The sequence below is a fragment of the Equus quagga genome, chromosome 17, assembly GCF_021613505.1.
Source record: "Equus quagga isolate Etosha38 chromosome 17, UCLA_HA_Equagga_1.0, whole genome shotgun sequence".
NCBI classification, from domain to species: Eukaryota; Metazoa; Chordata; class Mammalia; order Perissodactyla; family Equidae; genus Equus; species Equus quagga.
In genome coordinates, this window is record NC_060283.1 from 15,528,578 (window position 1) to 15,539,970 (window position 11,393).

The following is an 11,393-nucleotide window of genomic DNA, read 5'->3' on the forward strand; positions in this document are numbered from 1 at the left end:
GAGAAATTAGGAATCATTCATATTATGGTGTATTTCTTTCTGTTGTTTCCTTTAATTATGCAAACACTTCTTACAAATGTGAATCAAATGTATTCATAGCTTTTCTCCCATCACACTTCATTTAAGCATTTCCCCAAGCTGATACTTTTCAAAAGAGGTTTGTAATGGTGCATTATAAAAAAGTACCATAATTTATTTGGACATTTATATATTTATGAGCTTTATATTAGTTCCTACTTATACTATAATACATGACCTTCCTCTATAAGTCTCTGGACAATATTCATTAAGATCAATTCCTTAGAGGGAGAAGGCTGAGGTGAGGGGCATGAATGTTTTCTAGGGTTCAGATAGAATCTCATATAGTTTGAAGACAACATCATTTGCTCTTCCAGGAATTAGAGAAGACATTGACAAAATAAGGATCATCATTAACTCCCACCCCAGACTACTATACTCCCGCCTAAACATCTCAACACCTTCAACTTCTCCTCCAAGGACTCATTTCTGTCCCAGTTTCCACCTCTGTTGTACTCTCCAAATTCCTCACACCATCCTTAAGCCATAAACATACCCTTGGACTGTACAGTCTGTGAGGACCTGAACAAGACGGAATAGAGGGGAAAGGAACTTCCCACTTCCTGCAGCTCATGCTGCTGTCACCAGGGGGAGCTCCTGTGTGTCAGACACAGTTCATGAGCTTCACGCCTTATCCTAGGTCGCACTCATCACAACCCTTTAAGATAACTATCAGTATCTTCACTTTAGAGATGAAGAAAAGGAAGCTCCAAAATTTAGTGTTCAAGTGACTTACTTGAGGCCTCTGATAGCAAGTGCCATAACAGGAATTACAGCCAAATCTGAGAGACACTTGCAGATCTTATAGTCAGAGTTCCCCTTATTGCAATAGTCCCCTCTCCCTTACTGCAATAGTATCTTTCTACCCCTTCCCTTCGCAATACTTGTTTGCTACACCATCCTACCTTCTCTAATCTCACACTACTGCAAAATGTCAGAGGGATTGACGTTGGACTTGACTTTCCCCAAAGAAGGCAGCAGGACACCATGAAAAGGGCTCTAATCTGGAAATCAAAGGACACTGGTTTCAGGGCCAACTTTCTCACTGGTAAGTGAGTGAGCTCAAACATCTCCCTCCCTCTGCTTGGTGCTTTGTTTCCCCATCTGTACAAAATGATGGTTGGATTAAGTGTTGCGATTCTAAGCTGGAAAAGTAGAAATACATCAACAAATTAATTTCTCTGACAATTATAATCAATATTTGATGAATTTAAAAATAACCAGAAAGCACATAAGTAGCTTTGCATCATTACTAATTCCTTTCACCACTTTGTACGAGGGTTGGTAGGGGATTGAGGTTCACGTTCCATGTTTGCTATGCCTTGGACACTGAGTCTGCTCTCTCACTGGTTTTCAGACACATTGTGTGTCTTGAAAGAGAAAGAAAATTAGTAATGTGATTTAGAAACATTTCTACCTTAAAAGATTAAAATACAAATAAGTCTTTTAAGAGTCTTTCAAGAGTCAAGTATCAGAGGATTTGTTTACATGAAAGGACATCTTGCCAGGTGGGCCTGTGCTTTGGGGACAGGGTGCGAAGACTGTACCTCAGTGAAATACACTCTGGAATTGGTCAAATTTCCAAAAAGTTAAATGAGGTGCCAGGGACCACACACCAGGACAGCCCCTGAGAAAGGTGAAGGAACTTAGCCTCACTGTAAACTCTGATCCCTCCACTCTCCTGTGCCTTCAGCAGCCCCAGCCACAGGCTGGGCATTCATCTGGGAGCCTCTAAATAATCACGTGTGGGAAAGCACTCTCTGAGCTTGAACATCTCCACAAGTAGAGGGAGTAGTAACCAGAGCTGTATGATATTTGCTTGTATTTGTTGAGGAATGCAGTGTGCCAGACCTTGTGCAGAGCACTTTAAATGCTTCATCTAATTTAATCCACTCAACATCACATTAAGTAAGCTAATATGGTTGTCCCTATTTTTCAAATTAGGAAAATGAGGATTAGAGCAAATGAGTGACTTGAACAAGTTGTCACACTAGTAAGTGTTAGAGCCAGAAATGCAACCCAGTGTACCAGGCTTCAAAACTATTCTGTTAGTCATCATACAACACTTCTGACTGGGGGCATGGGAGCATCTGATCACCCAAAAAGAATATTTCTTCAGCAGATAAAGTATGAGCAAGAAAATAGCTGAAGGAGCTTTCTAGTGATGCCATGGAAATTTGAAAAAAAGAAAACTCAGCACACACTAGATGCGTCTGGAGGCAGGAACCTGAGAAATACGCAGATAACTGTGCGATAGGACTTTTATCTGGGCATTGAGAACAAAACAGAGGGACAGCAAAGCAAGTGAGGACTTTTGTTTGCTATAAAGGTCCTTGGTAGGTTCAGGTTTATTCTATTCAGAGAGTCCCCAAAAGGCCAAGACTACAGGACAACTGACCTTAGTGAGTTCCAGCCTTTTCAGTTGAGCAGTGAAAAAGGAGTCTGGCCAGAGAAGTGAAGTGAACTTTTAAGCACCAGGGTTTCAGGGAAGCTCATGTGGAGTAAACACAGTCAAAGTCATTGCCGGATTTGAACACCTCTGCTTTGGAAGCCATAGCACATTTATGGCTAGCAAAAGTGTCTTGAGACTTGCAAATGAGCCACAAGTGTGTTGCATCCCAATTAGAGAAGTGGGCCATGGAGACAGCCATACTCCTTTGTCACATTAACTTAGTGGTTCAGACAAACTTTAGAAGCCAAGGGAGCCACTGTGTTTATCCTGACTTTGTATTTCCATCTGAATCCTCCCAAATCCATTCATTCAACAATAGTTATTAAGCAGCTACTATATACAAGGCATGGTTTTGTGACATCTATTTGGGGAAAATAAGCTGTGTTAAATACAAACTGATCTAACATTTTTGTTGTTTTTTAAATAGGAGGGACAAGTTTGAAGTAAATTATCCCTTTGGCTACTATCTGATGTTAATATAGCATTTTGAAAAGTATTTCCACCCTGTGAGAAGGGTAAGACAGAAAAGGGGCAATGTAATATGGTGCTTAAAAGTATGGACTAAGGAGTCAAGTTGCCTGCGTTAAGGGCTGACTTTGCCACCTGCTAGGTACATAACCTTTAACAAGTGGCTTAACATCTCTGGGATGCTATTTTCTAATCTGCCATCTTTTCTTTCTCAGGCTTAAAGAAATCAATACACAATTCCACAATAATAATTGAGGATATTAACATTGCCACTCCCCCAGCAAGTGGGAGTATGATTAGATTTAGAGAAATCAATATAAACTTAGATCTGGACAACATATGAAAGCCCTTAACCTGATACTCACAGAGCACCGCACCCTAAAACTGAAGAATACATATTCTTCCAGGCATACATGGTATATTCACCAAGATAGGCCTTTATATCAGGTCATGAAACAAGTTTTAATAAACGTAAAAGGAATGACAATATCCACAATGAAATTAAATTAATAATCAATAACAATAAGATAGCAAGGAAAAAATCCAAATCATTTGGAAAAGAAGCAACACACTTGTAAATAATCCACTGACCAAAGATGAAATTATTTTAAAAATTAGAATACATTTTAACAGAATAATAATAAAATTACATGTGAAATTTTATGGCATCCAAGAAAGCACTGCTCAAAGCAATTTACAGTTTTAAATTCTTACATCAGAAATGACGAAAGGTCTAAAACACATGAACTAAGTGTGCACCTTAGGAGAATAAAAAAAGGAAGAGCAAACTTATTTATTTATTTATTCAACTCTTTATTCATTACGATTACAAGAACAGTAGACAATTGCCTCTCTCTATCACCATTCCCAGGCACTTTCTAGAAGTATGCACTGGTAACAGCTTTTTATACTCCTTCCAAATGCTTAAAAACATATACATACATCCTCATATTAAGGCTTCATAAAAAGATATTTCAGTAAGTATTTGATTAAAAATACATATTAAATTTACCTAAATAGGATAACACATTTCATAATCTGGGCAATTGGTTCAATTTTCCTTAATTTACTGATAAGGCCATCACATTATTTATTTATTTTTATTGATTTTTTGAATTGCAGGAACATTGGATATTACGTTATATAGCTTTCAGATGTACATGATATATTTCGAATTCTGTATAGATTAAATCATGTTCACCCCCCAAAAACTAATTATTGTCCATCTCTTCACATGTGAGCCTAATCACCCCATTTGCCCTGCCCCCTTCCCCTATGGTAACCACCAATCCAATCTCCAATGCTATGTGTTTGTTTGTCATTGTTTTTATCTTCTACTTATGAGTGAGATCATATGGTATTTGACTTTCTCGCTCTGACTTATTTCACTCAGCATAACACCCTCAAGGCCCATCCATGTTGTCACAAATGGCCTCATTTCATCATTTCTTATGGCTGAGTAGTAGTCCATCATGTATAAATGCCACATCTTCTTTATCCATTCATCCTTTGATAGGCACCTAGGTTCTTCCAAGTCTTGGCTATTGTGAAAAATGCTGCAATGAACACAAGGGTGCAAGTATCTTTATGCCTTCGTGTTCTCAAGTTCTTTGGATAAATCCCCAGCAGTGGGATAGCTGGATCATATGGTAGATCTATTCTTAATTTTCTGAGGATACTCCATACTGCTTTCCATAGTGGCTGCACCAGTTGCACTCCCACCAGCAGTGTACAAGGGTTCCCTTCTCTCCACATCCTCTCCAACATTTGTTGTTTCCTGTCTTGTTAATTATAGCCATTCTGACCAGAGTGAGGTGATACCTCATTGTAGTTTTGATTTGCATTTCCCTGAGAGCTAATGATGTTGAGCAACTTTTCATAAGCCTGTTTGCCATCTGTATATCTTCTTTGGAGAAATCTCTGTTCAGATCTTTTACCCATTTTTTAATTGGGTTGTTGGTTTTTTGGTTGTTGAGCTGTATGAGTTCTTTGTGTACTTTGGATATTAACACCTTATCTGATATATGGTTTGCAAACATCTCCCAATTGTTAGGTTGTCTTTTCATTTTGTTGATGGTTTCCTTTCCTGCGCAGAAGATTTTTAGTTTGATGTAGTCCTATTTTTTCATTTTTTCTTTTGTTTCCCTTGCCCAGTCAGACATGGTACTTGAAAATATGCTGCTAAGACTGATGTCAAAGTGCATACCGCCTATGTTTTTTTCTAGAAGTCTCATGGTTTCGGATCTTACATTCAAATCTTTAATCCATTTTGAATTGATTTTTATGCATGGTGTAAAGTAATGGTCTACATTCATTCTTTCGCATGTGGCTGTCCAGTCTTCCCAACACCATTTATTGAAGAAACTGCCCTTTCTCCATTGTGTGTTCTTGGCTCCCTTGTCGAATATTAGCTGTCCATAAATGTGTGAGTTTACTTCTGGGCTCTTGATTCTGTTCCTCTGATCTGTGTGTCTGTTTTTGTGCCAGTACCATGCTGTTTTGGTTACTATGGCTTTGTAGTATATGTTGAAATCAGGGAATGTGATACCTCCAGCTTTGTTCTTTTTTCTCAGGAATCCTTTGGCTATTCAGGGTCTTTTGCTTTTCCATATAAATTTTAGGATTCTTTGTTCTATTTCTGTGAAAAGTGTTGTTGGAACTTTGATAGGGATTGAGTTAAATCTATAGATTGCTTTAGAAAGTATGGACATTTTAACAATGTTAATTCTTCCAATCCAAGAACATAGAATATCTTTCCATTTCTTTGTGTCTTCTTCGGTTTCTTTCAACAATGTATTATAATTTTCGGTGTACAGATCTTTCACTTCTTTGGTTAAGTTTATTCCTAGGTATTTTATACTTTTTGTTGCAATTGTAAATGGGATTGTGTTCTTAATTTCTCTTTCTGCTACTTCATTGTTAGTGTCTAGAAAAGCAACGGAGTTTTGTACGTTGATTTTGTATCCTGCAACTTGACTGTATTCCTTTATTGTTTCTAAAAGGTTTTTAGTGAGATGATCATGTGTTTTTTATTCTTCATTTTCTTAATGTGATGTAGCACATTGACAGATTTGTGGATGTTGAACCATCCCTACATCAATGGAATGAAACCCGCTTGATCATGATGTGTGATCTTTTTAATGTATTGTTGTATTTGATTTGATAGCATTTTGTTGAGGATTTTTGCATCAATATTCATCGGTGATATTGGCCTGTAATTTACTGCTTTTGTGCTGCCCTTGTCTGGTTTTGGTATCAGGATAATGCTGGCTTCGTAGAATGAGTTAGGGAGCCTCCCTTCCTCTTCAATTATTTGGAACAGCTTGAGAAGGATAGGTATTAAGTCTTCTTTGAATGTTTGGTAGAATTCACCAGGGAAGCCATCTGGTTCCGGACTTTTATTTTTTGGGTGGTTTTTGATTGCTGTTTCGACCTCCTTACTGGTGATGGGTCTAATCAAATTTTCTACTTCTTCTTGGACCAGTTTTGGAAGATTGTATGTTTCTAAGAATTTATCCGTTGCTTCTAGATTATCCAATTTGTTGGCATACAGATTTTCATAGTATTCTCTTCTCTCTTGTATTTCTGAGGTGTTCTTTGTAATCTCTCTTCTTTCATTTCTGATTTTACTTATTTGAGGCTTCTCTCTTTTTTTCTTGGTGAGTCTAGCTAAGTGTTTGTCAATTTTGTTTATCTTTTCAAAGTACCTGCTCTCAGTTTCATTAATCTTTTCTGTTGTTTTTTAGTCTCTATATCATTTATTTCTGCTCTGATTTTCATTATTTCCTTCCTTCTGCTGATTTGGGGCTTTGTTCTTTTTCCACTGCCTTTAGACGCGATGTTATATTGTCTATTTGGGATTTTTTTTCTTTATTGAGGAAGGCCTGAATTGCTATAAACTTTCCTCTTAGAATTGGTTTTGCTGTATGCAACAGATTTTGGCATGTTGTATTTTCATTTTCATTTTCTTTGTCTCCAGGAATTTTTTGATTTCTCCATTGATTTCTTCATTGACCCAATCGTTGTTCAGTAGTATTTTGTTTAACTCCACATTTTTGTGGCTTTTCTGGTTTTCTTCCTGTAGTTGATTTCTAGTTTCATCCCATTGTGGTCAGAAAAGGGTGGTATTATTTCGATCTTCTTAAATTTATTGAGACTTGTTTTGTGGCCTAATATGTGATCAATCTTGGAGAATGTTCTATGTGCATTTGAAAAGAATGTGTATTCTGTGGTTTTTGGATGGAATGTTCTTTATATATCTACTAAGTCCATCTGGTCTAATGTGTCCTTTAAGGCCAGTGTTTCCTTATTGATCTTCTGTTTGGATGATCTATCCATTGGTGTAAATGGAGTGTTCAAGTCCCCTACTATTATTGTGTTACTGTCTATTTCTCCTTTTTGTCTGTTAATAATTGCTTTATATATTTAGGTGCTCCTATGTTGGGTGCATAGATATTTACAAGTGTTATATTTTCTTTTTTGATTGTTCCCTTTATCATTATTTAGTGCCCGTCTTTGTCTCTTGTTACACTTTTTGTTTTAAAGTCTATTTTGTCTGATATAAATATTGGTACCCCTGCTTTCTTTTCTTTGCCATTTGCCTGGAATATATTTTTCCATCCTTTCACTTCCTTTCACTTTCTGTTAGTGAGTGTCTTTAGATCTGAAGTGTGTCTCTTGTATGCAGCATATGCATGAGTCTGCCACCCTGTGGCATTTGATTTGAGCATTTGGTCCATTGATGTTTAAAGTGGCTATTGATAAATATGTATTTATTGCCATTGTGTTACTTTGTTTTTTCTGGGTGTTTTAGTAGTTCTTCTCTGTTCCTTTCTTTTTCTCTTGCTCTCTTCCTTGTGGTTTGATGGCTATCTTTAGTAGTATGTTTGATTTCTTTTGTCTTACTTTTTTTCTTGCTTATTACAGGTTTCTGATTCATGGTTACCATGAGGGTCCTGTTTAATATTCTATGCATATAACACTCTATATTGAGTTGATAGAGTCTTTATCTTGACCTCTTTCTAAAAGCTCTACTTTTTCACTCCCCTTCTCCCACATTTTATGTTTCTCAAATCATATATAATCTCTTGTTTAGTGTGTATCTATCTTTTACTCTCTTGTCATTGAAATAGGTGATTTTAGTATATTTGTCCTTTAACCTTCATATTATCTTCACAGGCAGTTGATCTGCTACCTTTACTATATTTTTACCTTTCCAAGTGATTTTATTGCCTACTTTTTTGTTATTGTTGTTTTATGTTTTGATAGTTTTTTTAATCTTTATATGTGGTCATTGCTTTCCCACTTAAATAAGGCCCTTCATCATTTCTTGTAGAACTGGTTTCTGAGTGGTAAACTCCTTTAATTTTTGCTTGTCTGGGAAGCTCTGTATCTCTCCTTCCATCCTGAATGACAAGAGTATTCTTGGCTGTGGGTTTTTTCCTTTTACCATTATAAATACGTCATGCCATTCTCTTCTCGCCTATAAGGTCTCAGCTGAGAAGTCTGCTGATAGCCTGACAGGCTTCCCTTTGTATGTCACTTGTGGCCTTTCTCTTGCTTTTAGTATTCTCTCTTTGTCTTTAATTTTGGCCATTTTAATTATAATATGTCTTGGTGTGGGCCTCATTGGGCTTATCTTGTTTGGAGCTCTCTGTGCTTCCTGAAATTGGATGTCTGTTTCCTTCTTCAGATTAGGAAAATTTTCATCTATTATTTCTTCAAATAAATTTTCTAGCACTTTTCTCTCTCTTTTCCCTCTGGGACCCCTATAATCTGAATGTTAGCATGCTTGATATTGTCCTAGAGTTCCCTTAGACTGTTCTCATTCTGTCTAATTCTTTTTACTGTTCTGCTTGGTCGATTTCCTCTAGTCTTTCGTCTAGCTTGCTGGTCCGTTCTTCTGCATCCTCTACTCTGCTATTGAGTCCCTTTAGTGAATTTCTCATTTCCAGTATTGTATTCTTCATTTCTGATTTTTTTTATATCTTCCAGTGCTTTGCTGATGAGCTCACTGTGTTCATCCACTCTTCTCTGTGAGCATCCTCATGATATTTTGTTTGAACTCTTTGTTGAGTAGGTCGCTTGTTTCTGTTTCATTTAGTCCTTTTTCTGGGGTTTTGTCCTATTCCCTTGCTTGTAAAGTATTCCTTTGTCTCCTCATTATGCCTCTTTATCTGTGTTTATTTCTATGTATTAGGTGAATCAGCTATGTCTCCTGATCTTGGAGAAGTGACCTTATGTATGAGATGGCTTATGAGCCCCAGCAGTGTACTTCCCTCTTGTCACCAGTCCAGAAGACCCAGGAGTGATCCCATTGTGGGCTACTTGTGTCCTTCTACTGTGACAGGGTTGCTTCCACTGCATGTACCCAGGGAGTCTAGTCCTTCTTTCCCTGGCCAGCTGTTTGTAAATATGGTTTGGGGAGCATCAGCACTGTTGGACACACTGTAAGACCCCTGTCTCAGTTGGGCTGATCTGAAGAATACTTATACCTGGATCAGCCCCCACTCCAGACCTCACTCCTCCAGGGAGGGCTATGTACCTTAGGGTGTCTCCCACCTGGCCAGGTGAGAAGCTCCACTGCTCCAAAAGATGGCTTTTTACCTCTCCAGCAGGAATTTCTGCCTTAGTCAGGACTATCCCTTGTTGTGGAGTTCTTTTTATCCAGTTTTCAGTTTTCAATCAGGGGTAATTTTTTCCAAAAATAGTTGTAACCTGGTTGTGTTCATGGGAGGAGATGAGTTCAGAGTCTGCTTATGCTGCCATTTTGATGAGATCTGAGCAAATTTAACTACAATCAAAGTAAAAGAAAGGAAATAAGAGGGATAAGTTAATCACACGAAAACAAAATCAGAGAAAAAGTTTTAGACAAATGCCAGACAATAGTTCTTTGAAGATATCAAGAAAACTAATAAATACCTAAATAGACTGCTGAAGGAAAAAAAAACAGTGACCTAGGACTATCTCATCTAAAGATCCTTTACACAAACATCATAGTAACAAAAAAGGAAAAAAATTCGAGCAGACTCACAAATCTTGTTGTTTCTTTTCTGCTGCTTCTCTGGTTGTCTGTGTCTCATTTTCCCCCATTGGCTCTCCATGGGCTCTCTATGGGCTCAGATTCTGCTGCCCCAAGCACCACCTGTGCTGCTGATCCCAGGTTGTCTGCGAGTGCTGGCTGCACCACTTTCAGAGGTGGTGGGCTAACAGGTATCACTGTCACTGCTAGGGACCTGGGGACTCAGATACTTTTATGCAGCCCCCACTGCTGTTATAGCCAGTGTTGCAGTGTGCTGCCACTGGGGGCTGCATCGCTGGTTCTGTTGTTCTTCCTGGAACCTCTTATCATAGATTCCACCTGTCACTGCAGGGTTGAGGCAGGGGCTAAGCAGTGAGAGATTCTCGCTCATCTCTCATGCAGCCTCTGGTCTCTGGTGAAATTTGGTTTGTTTTGAAAACTCAGACCAAGGTGTCCCACTCCAGCCAAGAAAATTTGAGTTTCTATACTGTCCTCACTGTTGGAAAGACCGGGCCACAGCTAGAGGAGGGGGAGGGAGTTTGGTCACTGGCTGTGTTCTGTGTTCTGAATTCCTCAGGACATGTGTGCCATCTACCAGTGCTTGGGGTGGGGCAGGGGATAAGCCGTGCCTACCATTTCTGCTCCTGCAATCTCTGTTTCCAGGCACATGCTGCAATTCATGTGTCTTCCCCTGCAGCCTCTGTTCAATGGCGCACATAGCAGATCCACTGTGGGTAGGGAGCAGTGGCTAAGCCTCACCTTGTCTGCATCTGCAGCATTTGTTCACAGGTGTCCATACCAGTATGAGGATCTGCACCTTGGATTGCTGCTGCTAGATGACAACAGAGGAAGGTTCCCCTAGTTCCACTGCTTCCCAGAAGTCCAGTCCACCCACCTTCAGACATATAGGTGAATCTGAGCCCATAGAGAGCCCATGAAGAACCAGCAGAGGAACATGAGACACAGACCACCACAGAAGCAGTAGAAGTGCTTGCAGCTTGGTGAACCTGGTGGTGACACCTGCAACTGCAGTGGCATTGTAAGCAGCAAGATACCAGTAACCTCTGAGGCACATGGATTTCTTAGGTGTCCTGCTGTTCTTTTGCAGGGAGTCCTTTGTTTGTCAATGGATGTCTGACTGGTTGTAACTTAGAGGGGAATGGCAAAGGGAATAACTCACTCCACCATGATGCTGAAGTGACTCCTTGACAAAACACCTTCTAAAAAAATAAAATCACAGAGAAGTATCACTCATGAATGTAGATGCGAAAAGTACCCTTAATAAAACAAATTTAAATCAAATTCAGTAATGTATATAAAGGGTAATATATCATGATCAAGTGGAGTTGATCCCAGGAATGCCAAGTTGTTTTG

At 38.8% G+C, this 11,393-nt stretch overlaps 1 pseudogene; it reads right to left on the reverse strand.

Moving 5' to 3' along the window:
* Window positions 1-11,094, reverse strand: part of LOC124229087 (olfactory receptor 4S2-like) — a 26,391-nt pseudogene extending 15,297 nt beyond the window's left edge.
* Between the last annotated feature and the right edge of the window lie 299 nt (window positions 11,095-11,393).